We start from the raw sequence: 13,192 nt of genomic DNA, 5'->3' as shown, positions 1-13,192 counted from the left end.
TTCAGGCAATTCGACTCTCAAGTCGGCCAACAATTGCAAATGGTGGCGTCCGCCATTTGTAAATTTTTAATACAATTTTATACAAATAATTAATTTCTACACAAATAATTCACTATTTCTTCATTTGTAGCACATGAAACCTTAGTTGTTGGTACATCAAATAATTAAACACCATTAATGGTGATGAAGACAAGACAAGACCGAAACAAACGATAGTTTGAGTCAATGACAGTTACGGACTATGTGGTGAATGTACTACAACCTTCTAGTGAAATTTTAGAAATGTCTGATTGGTTGTTACAGATTTATACGGCATGGCATTGTCATCGTAGTGTAAAACACCTTTTCTGTTGATCAGTTACTTCCGTTTGTTTTGAATTGCTAAGAACATTTCAGTTAATTGTCTGAATCTTTCGCCCTGCCCGGCAGCAGTAGCTTGAGGATAACATTCAAATCCAGTAGGGGAGGAGCCAGGGGTCCTCCATGTGCACCCCTCCCCTGATCCTTTGCGACATATATTTTTATATTGCTTACAGCCCAAGGAAAATTTTAAGCCATGTTCCCAAAAAAGAAAACTGGCACTACTATAAAATAGCGAGCCTTTCTTTTTAACCTTTATAAGACCAGCAGGTATTTCACGGAAAGCGTAGACCTTCACTTAGACGGTCCTAGAGATTCCCCTAATTATCACAGGGCCACGAATAATACTTCGTTGGAAAGCTTATTTTACGTAGATTCCAATGAAGTAACAAGTGAGGAGATTGTGCGTTATTTGTAGAAGAATAAGAAGAAGAAACCCCGCAAAAAATCTTAAAAAAAGACATTTTCTGGAAATCCTGAAATGCTGGCAACACTTGCTACCATCGTACGCAGGCAAAATCACTCTAATGTATACATTGTACCTTGGTGTCAATAATATTTAAAAATCATATACATTGGTGCAATAGCAAGCGAGATAAAAATTCGATACTCGTCAGTACTGAGAACCGCCCTGAATAAGGTTTTTTAAGGGCTAGAAGTGGTACTCACATTGATGACTCTGGTGATCTCCCTATTTAACACAGGACCATGAACTACATTTCGTTGCAAACTTTTTTCAACACAGAGTCCAGCGAAGTAACATTTGTACAGATTGTAGGATATTTGTAGAAGAGGAGGAAGAAGAAACTCAAGAAATTGAAATATATATTGGGAACAACTGCACTGGCAACACTTGCTATTATCTTACGCATACAAAATTACACTAATGTGTACATTATATTTTTATATTAACAGTATCCAAAACTTATAGACATTGGTGGAATAGAAAGCAGGATAACAGCTGGATACCCGATAGTACTGAAGATCGCCCTGTATGAGGCGTTTGAAGGTCTGAATAAGACAAGTTGAGACCTAGTGACCCCTTTCCCCCGGTTACCGTGTAAAGGTGGACATTTCACTCATATTTTGAAATTACCCAATGCACAAGAACGGATTGATAAGTTACTGGAAGTAAAAAGAAAAAGACAGTTACAAACGTCACCAACAGAAAGACTTAAGATCTGTTCCCAAATTCCAGATACTGTGCAAGAAAGAGATGGTTATCACAGGGAGTGTTATCAAAAATTTACCAAAAACCTTGATCGACTTAAAGCTGAAACATCTACCTCCTCAGTCCAAGATGAGAAGAGTTACTCAACGTCACGACGATCACAGTCTAAAGATCGAATCCTCTTCCAGCCTGATTGCATTTTCTGTAATGTAGTTGAACCTAAACGCATTTATAAGAATAAAGCCAGAACAAGTGAAAAAACATCTCTCTTCGAGTATGGTGATGGAAACACTGTTCTAATATGTGCTGAAGCGAAAGGTGATGAAAAGCTTTTAAGGAGAATCAGAAATGTTGATTTATTTGCAGTTGAAGCCAGATTTCATCCATCTTGTAGGAAGTCCTACTGTAATATTGATACCCACTGGAGAACTAAGAATGAAGAACAAAAGCTGATACAAATGCAGATGGAGGAAGCACACAAAAATGCTTTTGAAGTAGTTCTTGAAGAGGTTAGAATGAAAGTCGTACAACTCAAATTGATTATGAAACTTAAAGATTTGAATGATTTGTACATTGCAGAATTAGAAAAGTCAAATTGTCGGAATCCAAATCATAGATCTGAAAAACTAAAGGCAAAATTATTGAAACATGAAATCAGCTAACACATCTCATTTACTCAGAGCAAGTGTTTTCAAGCTGTCCTTGTTTACAGTAAGTCCCTTGATACTGATACCGCAGTCCAAATGGCTTTTCAACTAGGATCAGAGAATAGCATTGAGAATGCAGCCAGAAATCTTCATGATTCTATCATTAGAACATTCAGAGCGGAAGGAGACCTTAAGTGGCCACCAACGTCAAAAGAACTTGACCAAGATGTCAAACTTCCGAAGAATTTGGAAAATTTTCTGTTCATTGTCATGTCCAACAGCAAGGAAAAGCAAAGTGATAAAACCAAGAAACTTATTTCTTCAATAGCCCAAAACATCTGCCGGGCCACAACCAATGGACAATGGAAGATGCCAATGCATGTATTACTCTGCCTGAATCTTAGACATTTATTTCGAAGCAAGGAACTAATAACCCTCCTCAACAAACTGGGTCATTGTGAATCGTATTTGTTTAGTTTAGAGGCAGAGACTGCAATGGTTAATGAGATTTTGAACAAATCTTCTGTTGTATCTGATGCTATTGTAATGAGGCCAAGTGGGAAATTTCTTTTTCATTCTGAGTTTGATAATTTTGATCAACATGTGAATGAATTGACAGGTGCTAGCTCTGTTCATACAGCTCATGGAATAATGCTGCAGGAAGTAGAGGAAGATGACATCAGAAGTGAATGTATCAAAGATACAGAAGTGAGGACCAAACAGAGAAGCTGGAATTTAACAATTAACATGAGTTACCTGATTGCTTTGTACACATTTGAAACAGTCTTAAGTTAGTCATATATCAAATTCATTATTCAGAGGGGCAATCAGCTTTCTCAAGAAGTCTTCAAAACTACTTGTGTTGGGTGTGGCTAAGGTCTCAGGAAACGTCTGATTTGAATAAAATACCTGGATGGAGTGGATTTCAGTCAATCGCTGGTGAGCCACCCAAGAAGCTCACAATCATAGGTTACTATCCAGTCATTTACAAGCCAATCACAGACTACAGTACAGTGAAGGAAGGTTTGAGATTAGCAGAAGAAGCTTCTCAAGCTGTTGGGCAAGATTTTGTAATCATAACCTTTGACTTAGGTGTGTGCATGAAAGCATTTCCAGTAATTTGAAACTCTCCTTTGGAATACTGGAAGCACATAATTCTTTTATTCACCTTTCATTTAACATGTGCCTATTTCTCAGTTATAGGAAAGAAAATGACAGGGTCATGTTTAGATAATGTTATGATAGAAGCTGGACTAATGACATCGGGATCGATGAAAGGAGTATTGAGTGGTAAGAACTACAGTAGAGCTATGCATTGCTATAAAATAGTTCTTGAAGCTTTGGAAAGAATGCTTCTCAAAACCTTTCAGTTTAATAAAAAAGATGATTTGAATATGTTGGAAAATTTGAAAGATTATTTTAAGCAAGCAATATTAGAACCCAATCATGACAGCATTAATTTGATCATGCAGAATGAAGAAGTTGCTCACTTTTGTAAAGAATATCAAGATTTCAGACAAGAAGTTAAAAAGGGATCACTTGGTAAAACAGCTCAGTTTTGGGTGTCATTTATGGATCATGTGTGGCTGGTTTTGGAACTTCATGAAGCTGTTAAGAAAAATGACTTTTATCTGTATGCAGAGTGTTTACATTTAATGTCACCTTTGTTCTTTAGCTACTCTGCTCAAAACTATGCACGATATACTACAATCTTTTCAGTTATGATAGCTAACATTGAACATACTCACCCAGGTGCAAAGGAACTGTTAAAAATGGGTGCTTTCAGTGTTGCGAGGAGTATGGTTCCAGGGTGTAGAACAGATGTAGATATAACCATAGAAGAAACATTCATGAAGCATGCAAAGTCAAGAGGAGGTGCTGGAGGTAGTGGGGGTAGGGTTGACCGGAATCACAAGGAACTATGGTGCATACCAAAGATGGATACTGACAACACATATGCGTTCGGAAATGTTAGGAGCAACTTTACATATGGCTGGTATCAAAAATAGAAAAGGAAATATTCATCGAGACTTAGGAAGATCAGCAACTGAAAGAGGGCACAAGAAAGTATTGCGAGTAATAGAAGCTTTTGAAGATTACATGAATCCCTTTGACATTAAAGAAGATCGGTTATATGTAATATATTCAGGTGTTTCTGTGTCTCCAAATATTGAGGAAGATATTCTTCAAGCTGAATAGCTAGGGAAAGGTGCCAGAGATACTTTTGTGGAAGAGCGACTGAAAAAGAATGAGAAATTTTTTGAGAGCAAAAAAAAAAAACTGAACTTGAAAACTATGGCAAACATGCAAATTAGTGTCAAGGCGGCAATAAGTACAAACCAAGTTATAGAATACAGACGTCAAGGAAATATTCTATCTCAGCTACTAGTGAAGGCACAAGAAAAAGATATGAAGATAGATTTGAAACAGCTTATGACATATTCTTTATCACCAATACCATACAGCATCGGTACCACTAATGGATTTCTTTGCCAAGACTATCAAAGCCAAGTTGTTTTTGTACTTTGCAAAAGATGTTTGTGATTAGGCTTTTTCCCCTGATCCAAAAATGTTGACTGTCGAAGATGGTAATGCATACTTTCACATTTTGAAATAAAGTCCACCAACTTTCAAGGACATAGCTTTGAAGATTTTCCATATGACTTCTAAACAAGGTGATGTCATCTTCAGTACTGATATGTACAGCAAGATATCAGTAAAAGCTTTGGAAAGAAAACGAAGAGGAGAAGCAGAAAAGTTGATTGTGTCAGGCCCGAAATCCAAGAAACCTAAAGACTGAAAATTGTTTTTGAAAAATGAAGAAAATAAGCAACAGTTAGTAAATGTTATGCATGATGTTTGGTCAACAGAGAAAGAAGTAAAGGATTTGATAGGAACTCGCAATTTTTTTTTCAGTAAAGAATGGTGAAGCTTTCAATCTCTCTGTTTCCAAAGAAGCCGTATTGATACCAGAACTGACATCAAACCAAGAAGAAACAGATACGAGAGTCATTATCTTTGCATGTATGCTGCTGAAATGGGTTACGAGGAAGTGAGAGTTAAAAGTCCTGATAGTGACATTTTTTTGGATATTGCTTGCTCATGCAAGTAACATCAGATGCAAAATATTGTTTCAATCAGGATATGGTAACAAGAAAAGGTTACTTAATGTTAGTAAACTGTCAGAGGATTATGGTGCTGAGAAGTGTTCTGCTTTACTGGGGCTTCATGCTTTTACAGGGTGTGATTCAACAAGTGCCTTCAAAGGAAAAGGAAAGATCAAACCTTTAAAAATGCTGCTCTCTCAGAAGTATCAACCCTATCTTGCACCTTTCCAAAAACTTGGAGCATCATGGACTGTAGATGACAAATTAGTTTCACTCCTAGAGTTTCCAAATTAGTTCGTTCAATTGGTGAACTTAGGCTGCTCTTAGTAAAAAACAAATGCCAAGACAAAGATCTCATCCTTTCAATGGAAGCAAACGTTGACTTTTCCATGTTACCGCCCTCAAAGGCCTGTTTAATTGACCCGTTGCTGAATACACTTTTTGCACTGAGAAACCTTTTCAGGTATGAAAGTGATAGTGATTGTGAAAGTGATTGCGTTTGCTGAATAACTGCAGAAGTGTCCCTAATTTGATTTGTCTATTTGTACAGTGAAGATTTCGTTTTATCTCCTCCGGCAGCATATACAGGTACGTTGCATCTTACTCCTATAAAAATAATTAAACTAACATGCACTGTAAGGGTTGGTAACGCCAGAAATTGTAAAAAAGAATTCCCTTCGATACTAATAGCGTACCATTCTAATTGCAATCTAAAGGCTATATCCCCCCCCCCAATTGGGCAAAGTAACTATTTTTTAAATCAGAATTGTTATTGGAGGATATCAAACGTAATAACGAAGATTCATGTGCGTAGTTCTAATAGAAGGGGGATAATATTGAGGGGTAATAGGAGTTGTTTTGTAAGTCTAATAAAAATGGCCTTAAAGAAATTTGAGGTTTTTCTCATGTTGTATTTCGCTGATCTCTATGATTGTTGCATATGTTTGACATATCTATCTAGAGCATACGCAGAAATTATTTCGTTGACGTGCAGCAAGTGCAAGGGTTGCCAATTGCCCACGAATCTTAGAATTTTCAGAATTTTTCAAAAATTTTCAGTTTTTTCTTCTTCTTCTTCTAGGAGTAAAGCACGAAAGGTGGAAGCATTACCCCGTTGGAATCTGTGTTCCATAAGCTTTTCAATGATGTATCATTTATGACGATGCGATATTTAGGGGGAAATAAAAGCATCAAAATGAAGGTTAACTATTTTCTTTATTTTGCTGGCAGACGTACATAGGTTCTACTAAATAAGGGCAATTCTTAAGGTGTAGAGCCAGTTTGTTTTCTTGGGAACATAGCTATAAATTTTCTTTAGACTATGAAGATTTAAAAAAGTATGGTCTCATAGGATCAGGGGGGGGGGTGCACATGGAGGACCCCTGGCTCCCCGACTACAGCAAACGCAGAGCATATCTCTCCTGGACGTCAGTGTGGACTTTGAAACAGACTGTGGAGCTTCTCCTCACTTCGAACACTGTATTTTTTGTACATTGGTTTCGTAGCGTGTACACTTTTTTATTACTGATTATCAACCACTTCAGAAATCGCTTTAGTTTGTTACATTTCAGTAGAGATTTGCAAATAAAAGTTCAAACAAGTAAATGTTTCTTTCATCAGATCATGTTGAATCCAAACATAGACTTCCTGTAACTTGCTTTCTCCAAATGGTTTATCAATGTTTGTTGATGAATATTTAGATCATTGGCAATTTCATGGCAGCTTAGAAGCTTCTTTTGCTTGATTTTACCAGAATTTCATCCAATTTTACTATGGTTCGTCGCTCCTGGGCATCGAAATTTTCAGAACGGGACCAACGGAACATTTTATTGATAATGTATGGTATCTTGCCCATTACCACCACATTTTGTTTTTCGTTGGACTGCGCGGCATCCCACTTCTCGTGGGCATCCCACTTATCTTCATGGCGCATCACTTTACATATAATAATAATACCACCATTTTATATGCATCTACTAGCTTCAACTATCAACTGTCAAATGATATAACATATGACTTGTTGTACTAATATACCATAAGATTTGAAACAATAACATCATCTCGTCCGTCAAAGATTCCATTCATTTTAGACTACATGATATAAAATCTAGATTACTAGACTTTTTTTGTCTTCTAACACTAGACGGAGTGAAAAATCACCCAGCTTTCTTGTTTATCTTTTTTTTTTTTTCTCTCTCTAGGTACGATTTACTTTATTTGAAGCTAATAATTATATATTAAGATAGATATATTTATGCAACTTACAGACTTTTTTTGTAAATAATTTCAAACGGAACCTGTTTAAAACGTACATGAACTAAAATCTCACTTTTAGCACAAAAACATTAGTCAGCATTTGTCTGATCACTAATAATAAGACTTTTATGCTTTACCCATTTTTTTTTATATATATAAAACTGAAACAAATATTTCAATAAGTTTTCCCTGTGTGTATTTTATTTCTTTCGATATATATTCAATACACTTTTTTTGACAATATGAGAAAAGATACGTTTGACAAAACTTTAAAAATGTAAAATGCATGTTAAGAAGATATCTATTTCTTGAGTACTTGTTAGTATTACAGCATACGACTTGTGTCTACATATTATGCAGTCATTGAAATGTGTGATTAATTCAAGTTTCGTTAGCCAGAGTTGCTTAATCAAAAGTAACGCAAACACTAGGCTGGGTGAAAAATCATCCACCCTCCTGTATTTGACGCTGAACTAAATCTGAAAACACTTTCTCAACATTCTGTCACATACTGCACAGAAAGAAAGAAGAATACCAGAGGTTGCGTGAAACTAGGTGATGGTACCCTCTGGTAACACGCTACGAAAGCAAACTCTGGGTGAATTTTCACACAGTCTAGTAATCTAGGGTAGAAGAAATATTCAAATAATTCCTGAAATGTCTGATGAAAACACTTTAAAATACTCAGCAACTAGGTGTAAAAGTGCGGAGGAACGCGAGAGGACGCCGTCTCCTCACCTCAAAATATATGTATTGCGTTCCCCCAGTTCTTAGAAAAATTACAATGGGCCAAGATAGGCAGGGGGAACGGCGTGACGCTATGTCGCTACCTACCGTCCGCCCACCTTTTCAGATCCACTCTTACCCCTGTCAGCAACCATAATAATAAAGAAAGTAAGATGGGTTGGATATATCCAAGGAGATAAATTCATTTTATTGCCGTAAAGTACAGTATATACTCAAATATTAGCCATACAACCAGAACCGTACTTAGAGATTTCGACGCCCGGGGAGAAATAAAATTCGGCTCCCCCTACACTCACCTCACCAAGCTTTTTTTTTTTTTTTTTTTTTTTTACATATAAGACATGTAGTTTTCCTTGTTATACTACACTGAATTTTTTTCAAGCTGCTTGGACAGATCGTTTTACAAGTAAGATCATTATCTATTCTTTTACAAATAAGAGCTGTTTTCAAGAGGCTTATTTTGTACTTTCTGTTAAACTTGACAAACCTACCTTTGTTCACGGGCGTCAAGCCCACCGGGGACATGTCGCTCCAATATTTATAAAGCTGTTTTCGTCCTCTCCTCTGCGAAGTATCTTAGGTTAAGTATGACCGAAAGGAATCTCAACCATATAGCAGTTTGCTACGTTCACAAACCAATGTTAGACAAAGTGGATATGAAAAAAGTAACACAAAAGTTTGTTTCCAATTGTGGAAAAAGACACGCAGTTTGTATGCCTATGGAGATAAAGGTGTAGTAAACTGTAAAGTAACAAACTGTTTGTGTTTAGATAGCAAGCAGCAAAGCAAATTTAGTTAGCTTAAAAAAAATCAACTATTTTTTTAACCATATATTGTTGAACTTCATCTACATTATTTTTAGGCTTGAAGATCTTAAACGTGTTTTCAAAACTTTATTATCTCTGAGTATTCACTTCACAGTACTTTTTATCATTATTTTGTTTTCACATACATTTAGTATCATTTAAATTTAACTAAAATTATAAAATAAGGTTGAATTTTACTGTTTGAATAAATAAGCATACTGTAAAGCGAGTGTGTCTGTGTGTTTTTTTTTTTTTTCGTTCAGTACCGCATTTTCCAAAAAGATAAAAATAAAACACAAAACATTCTTAGTTTTGGTTATTTTTTAGATCAAAATTGCTTTAAAATGCAATGTACGAAGACTTTTTTTTAAAATTTTCCGGGAAGGATCCCTGGACTACCCACTTTCTTGGAGGTATTCCATACATTCCAATCCCCCTGGTATAGTCTGACCCTCCCAAATTTCATGTGCTGCTGACGCCAATGCCTTTGGTTGTATACAAATTCACTTGGAAGAAGAATTGTTGCAATTTACAACTATCTACAACATTTCATCCTATCGATAAGAATAGAAGTTTCAATCCATTAAAAATTATGTTCTTTTATAATGTTCAACATGGGTGACAACATTAAATTCCAGTATTAATTGTAAACTTTTGAAAGTTTATTCTATATGTGACCACACAAAAAGCATTTTAACTTCTATTCTTTTACGGTACAAAATGTGAAATGTAACGGAAATTCAGAAACAAAAATTCGAAATTCTTTGCGAATTTCTCAATATTGATCAAGGGAGGTGAAGAATGTTTAATGTCTTATTTAAAATCCAAAATATTGTTTGGCTACTACATACGTTTGAAATTCTAGTAATTATTTAATTTCTTAATGAAAGTTCTAAATTTAAATTTATTTCTTATTTATTAACATATTAAAAATACGCTAACATATTCACACATTATACGCATATATATATATATATATATATATATATATATATATATATATATATATATAGATAGATAGATAGATAGATAGATAGATAGATAGATAGATAGATAGATCAGAGTGCTGATTAATTCGTGTGTCAATTTCATTTGTTCACTGTGCAAAAGTGGTATGAGGTAAAGCCGTGGAATTTGGTGTAATTTTAGACGAAGGACATAAGTTTTGTTTTGCCATAGAAGCATGTCACTTGTACTGAAGATTGAAGAGATATAGGGTCAAAGATCGAATTTCGATTTTTCCTTACGGGATTCCAATTTTAAATTCTGAAAGAGCCTGAAAAAAGGTAAATTGAAATGATAACAAAGAAAAAGCTGTATGGTATGATTCTATGTCGCAAACCGACCAAGTATGCGTCAATCAAGTGTCAAGGTCAGATCAAGGTCACAGGTCATCTTGAGAACCCACTTGAATACACTGAAAACAACGCAATGTCCGTCATGTCAAACAGGTTCTCAAGGTGACCTGTGACATTGATCTGACAGTGACATCTAACCATCACACTTCATTGACTCATATTTGGTTGGTTTGTGACATAGAATCATACCATACAGCTTTTTCTTTGTTATCACTTCGATTATAGTTTTTTCAGGCTCTTTCAGAATTTAACATTGGAATTCCATAAGGAAAAAAATCGAAATTTGATTTTTGACCCTATATCTCTTCACTCTTCAGAACAAGTGACATGCTTCTATGGCGAAACAAAACTTATGTCCTTCGTCTAAAATTACATCAAATTCCACGGCTTTACCTCCTACCACTTTTGCACAATGAACAAATGAAATTGACACAGGAATTAATCAACACTCTGTATATATATATATATATATATATATATATATATATATATATATATATATATATATATATATATATATATACGTACAATGTGTGTATATGTTTTGTATGTATGTAAATAGATAAAAAATATCACGCAATTAGAAACATCCGCACAAAAATATATCCTAGCGATACAGGTAGTTCGAAAAATGATCCCAATAAACTCATTCAAATTGGAAGCATTTCATATGTCAATGAAATAAAAAATCACTGGTAGTGATCAGTCTTTCATAAAGACGAAATTCGTTGGGTTAAGTTCTGACCCTTTAAGCCCCTATTCTACATCTGTTTCAAGTTCGAAAATGTTATTATTCCCTTTGTTTCCCTTCATTTTTAATATTTCCGTGCAAAGAGCAGCTTGCGTGTTCTCTACAACTATCTCATTTTCATACCTTCACTCTCAACGCCGTAGTTAATCAGATATGGGTACAAAAGTATGATTAACTAAGCAAATTCATCACCATCAAAACGCCGAACACATATTTCAGACTGGCAGTTTCCGATTTTGAAAACGCTACTGCGTACACTATAAGTGATTACTTGGCACATTGTATATAACATCGTTATTAACAAATCATATATAATAACTTTCATTAGTAATAAGTAAAAACTCATTGTGGGTCTTACCAAAAGTTTTGTGTTGCGAGCGGAGCGAGCAAGAAAATTTTTAACAAATCTATTTAGCAAATTGACAATATTGATTTAATAAAGCGCCAATACCTTTTCGAGGCGACGTGTCGTTTACTCATTTCCAACACTTTTCCTTTCTTCTTCCTCGCTCGCCCCCCTCTAGCTACGGCTCTGGATACAACATCTCGATAATTTTTCGATCCTGTTTTAACCGACGTATGAAAAGAAAGAAAGCTTTCGGTTTGGCATGCAGGTTTGCATGAAGTAAGAGTGTTCACAATTATGTTGATAACTGTTGGTCATATTTCAATGTGTTTTTCTTTTCCTAATCATATAAGGTATTTCCATACATATACCTTACATATAAGGTAAAAGTGCGGTGTTACGTATAAAATGCTTGAAAAATGTTAAATAACTATGAAATAACTTTCATACTTATTCACTAGGTTAGAATACAATATTGTTCTGGGTATTCAAGCCTAACTTCGAAATTGACGCACTGACTTTGATCACTTTTTTTTTTTTTTTTTTTGGAAGAATATACTTTCCTAGGGGTCCCATATACATTTCGTTTGAGATTCTTCGGAGTTAGATAGTGAAACTCCTCAAGTAATGTAGTTGGTCAAGGTAACTAAACGACCTTAATACATGCATGTTTGTACACAATTTCAACATAGTAGTACTGATTTTGACTGTTCCTTTCTGTATGACGGGAGAATACTTTATCATTTGTATTATGTAAATTTCATGACGATATAACAATAGCCTTTAAAGGTAGACTATGAAGTTCCTCAGCAGTTTGTAGTGCTAATACCAATGTGTGTTCATGTATACTCATTTACACGTACACCGAGTTAATATATAGGTCCTATTCGAATATAAGCCTATATATTTGTTCACGTGTGTTTCGAACATAAACCTATTTTCTAGGACGTTTGTGACCTTTCATAACTTTATATATCTGGGGTAATGAAAAAGTGAAAACATTCAAAAAATTTAAAAGAAAAAATGCGACATCAAAAATTCACTGGAAAACAGAGAATAGCTCTTTTTAAAATATGAACCGTCTTCAAGCAACACCTGAAAGGCATAAAAGAGTAAAAGCACTAAAAACAGAAAACGTTTAAAACCAGAAAATAATTCATTTTATTACCTAGAAAATATGTTATCATTTGTGCCAAGATCAGCAAATTAATGCCTCATAAATTTACATGAAAATAGTGGTAATTTTTTGATGTGTTAGGCATTAACTTGTTCGACTTCATAGCTTCAGAACTATCTTACAGATAATACCAACTTCTTAAAGTTTTATTCTATTATTATTATTATCATTATTATCATTATTATTATTATTATTATTATTATTATTATTATTATTATTATTATTATTATTATTATTATTATTATTATTATTTGTTACTGAAAAGGAATGAAAGAATTTTCAGGAGGTTCGATTGTAGCTCAAGCCAATAGAGCTTTGAGGTAGACAAACACCCTATGCATGGGGTTTCCCGCTTATTTTCACTTTCTTCTTCCCACCCTTTTGTTCATTAGCCTTGTTAGAATCTCTCTTAGAAATATAAAATTGGACTTTCAACTTTAAAAAAATGATCAGTTAACATTATGTA

The sequence above is a fragment of the Thermobia domestica genome, chromosome 9 (assembly GCF_964235325.1).
Source record: "Thermobia domestica chromosome 9, izTheDome1.hap1.1, whole genome shotgun sequence".
Classification (NCBI taxonomy): domain Eukaryota; kingdom Metazoa; phylum Arthropoda; class Insecta; order Zygentoma; family Lepismatidae; genus Thermobia; species Thermobia domestica.
Note: the sequence above shows the minus strand (reverse complement) of the source record.